This window comes from Bison bison, unplaced genomic scaffold, assembly GCF_000754665.1.
Source record: "Bison bison bison isolate TAMUID 2011002044 unplaced genomic scaffold, Bison_UMD1.0 scf7180017864270, whole genome shotgun sequence".
Lineage (NCBI taxonomy): Eukaryota > Metazoa > Chordata > Mammalia > Artiodactyla > Bovidae > Bison > Bison bison.
The window spans coordinates 5650166-5653148 of NW_011494842.1; the positions used below are offsets into that span (position 1 = coordinate 5650166).

The 2983-nt window shown below is 49.4% G+C and overlaps 1 pseudogene; it reads left to right on the plus strand.

Annotated features, from left to right (window-relative positions):
* Nucleotides 1–2983, plus strand: part of LOC104994998 — a 43836-nt pseudogene that overhangs the window by 40332 nt on the left and 521 nt on the right.

Below are 2983 nucleotides of genomic sequence, written 5' to 3' on the forward strand. Positions count from 1 at the left end.
TGCATGAAATGTTCCCTTGGTATCTCTAATTTTCTTGAAGAGATCTCTAGTCTTTCCCGTTCTATTGTTTTCCTCTATTTCTTTGCACTGATCACTGTGGAAGGCTTTCTTATCTCTCCTTGCTATTCTTTGGAACTCTGCATTCAGATGGGTATATCTTTCCTTTTCTCCTTTGTTTTTCACTTCTCTTATTTTCACAGCTATTTGTAAGGGCTCCTCAGACAGCCACTTTACTTTTTTGCATTTGCTTTTCTTGGGGATGGTCTTGATCCCTGTATCCTGTACAATGTCACGAATCTCAGTCCATAGTTCATCAGGCATCCTATCCTCTTTACCTATCCACTGTTGGTTTTTTCTGGTTTCCTTCATCACTGCTCACTCTTCAGGCTCCTTCTCCTTGTAGGTTTCCTAGGATTTCAAAGGTTGGGGGATGTTGACAGGGTTTTTGAGGCACTGTGTTTCCACACAGTCTGCTCCCCTCCATAAGCACAAGTTTGAATTCCAGTCAAAGCACTGAATTAGAAGATAGGTGGCTTGAATTCCAGTTTGGTGTGTCTCCAATTGCCTTTTCATACTGTTTATGGGATTCTCAAGGCAAGAACAGTTAGAGCTGGAAATGGAACAACAGACTGGTTCCAAATTGAGAAAGGAGTACGTCAAGGCTGTATATTGTCACCCTGTTTATTTAACTCATATGCAGAGTACATCAAGCAAAACGCTGGGCTGGATGAAGCACAAGCTGGAATCAAGATTGCCAGGAGAAATATCAATAACCTCAGATATGCAGGTGACACCACCCTTATGGCAGAAAGTGAAGAAGAACTAAAGAGCCTCTTGATGAAAGTGAAAGAGGAGAGTGAAAAACCTGGCTTAAAACTTAACATTTGGACAACTAAAATCATGGCATCTGGTCCCATTACTTCATGGGAAATAGATGGGGAAACAATGGAAACAGTGAGAGACTTTATTTTTTTGGGCTCCAAAATCACTGCAAATGCTGACTGCAGCCATGAAATTAAAAGACACTTGATCCTTGGAAGAAAAGCTATGACCAACCTAGACAGCATATTAAAAAGCAGAGACATTACTTTGCCAACAAAGGTCCATCTAGTCAAAAGCTATGGTTTTTCCAGTAGTCATGTATGGATATAAGAGTTGGACTCTAAAGAAAGCTGAGTGCTAAAGAATTGCTTTTGAACTGTGGTGTTGGAGAAGACTCTTGAGAGTCCCTTGGACTGCAAGGAGATCCAACCAGTCCATCCTAAAGGAAATTAGTCCTGAATATTCATTGGGAGGAGTGATGCTGAAGTGGAAACTCCAATACTTTGGTCACCTGATGCGAAGAACTGACTCATTGGAAAAGACTGGTGCTGGGAAAGATTGAAGGTGGGAGGAGAAGGGGACGACAGAGGATAAGATGGTTGGATGGCATCACCCACTCGATGGACATGAGTTGGGGTAAGCTCTGGGAGTTGGTGATGGACAGGGAAGCCTGGCTGTTGCAGTCCATGGGGTCGCAAAGAGTCAGACACAACAAGGGGAATGAACTGAACTGTGTCTCCAATTATGCATAAGACAAAACCCTTAAGAATCCGCTTTCAGTCTAATAAATAAAATCCCTGCCCTGCCTACCCCCAGGATTGGTTGGTGACTAGGGGGTGGTAGAAACACTCTACAAATTATTCACAGGTCAGGGGTTGTTGCTGTTACTAAGAATATTAGAAGTATTGTGAGATAACCGATATACCTTGCATTTTGAAGCTAGTGGAATCTAGATTCAATCACACTTCCAATCAGCAGTGTGGTTCCTTACTTGTGCACTTGTTAACTTAACCTTTCTGAACCTGTCTCCTTTTTCTGGTTTGCGGATAAGAAATGGAAAGCACTTGACACATATTACTGCTACTGCTAAGTCACTTCAGTCGTGTCCGACTCTGTGCAACCCCATAGACGGCAGCCCACCAGGCTCCCCCGTCCATGGGATTCTCCAGGCAAGAACACTGGAGTGGGTTGCCATTTCCTTCTCCAATGCATGTAAGTGAAAAGTGAAAGTGAAGTCGCTCAGCCGTGTCCGACCCTCAGCGACCCCAGGGACTGCAGCCTACCAGGCTCCTCGGTCCACGGGATTTTCCAGGCAGGAGTACTGGAGTGGGTCGCCATTGCCTTCTCCTGACACATATTAAGAGCCCAGTAAATGGAGCCATTTATCTGAAAAGCATTAAAATATTCCATAAACGGAAGCAGTAAATCCTCCGTGCGTTCTAGCCTCGGAAACACTCAAGTCAGTTCTCCAGCACCAGTAACAGCGCCCAGGTACACAGAGGAGGTAAGGCGTAAAGGGTGACCGCAGAGAAAAATCCCCTTCCTCTGTACCTCGAATCCCCACCGTCGAGCTTCCATGCAGCGGCCAGCAGTACTCAAGGTCCTGAAATGTGGTGAGAAACGCCAAAGAGACCGGGGAAATGAGCAGAATCATTCACTCTGACAACAGCAAGCGGGATCCAGCTTCGGGGATCAGTTCTCAGCGGCGCGGGGACGTCGCGCAACAGCCGCAACCCCACTGGTCCAGTTTTTGGCTCGCGAACGCGTTGCCTACTGCCGCCGCCGTTAGGAGGCGCTAGTCCGGTCCCGCGCCCCGCACAGGTACTTCTGCGCAGGCGCGCCTCCTCGGAGCCGGCGTCCCCGCCCCCACACGAGTTACGCTCGGGCGGCGCGTTCCCGGCCATTTCTGACGCTGCGAGCGGCGGCCGGGAGCCGAGCGGAAGCGCCGCGCGCCTCCCGCTGAAGGAGGGGTGGGGTGAGGGAAGAAGAAGGGTGCCGGAAGTGGGGCTCAGTCTCCTGCCGCGGCGGGAGGGGGGAGAAGGAGGGAGGCGGTGGCGGCCAGGCGGGGTGTGGCCTCGGGAGGCGGCGGGCGCTGCGATTGGCCGTGGGTTGTGGCGACGGCGACGATTGGCCCCAGCGGGCCGAGCGAGGTGAGCCCGGG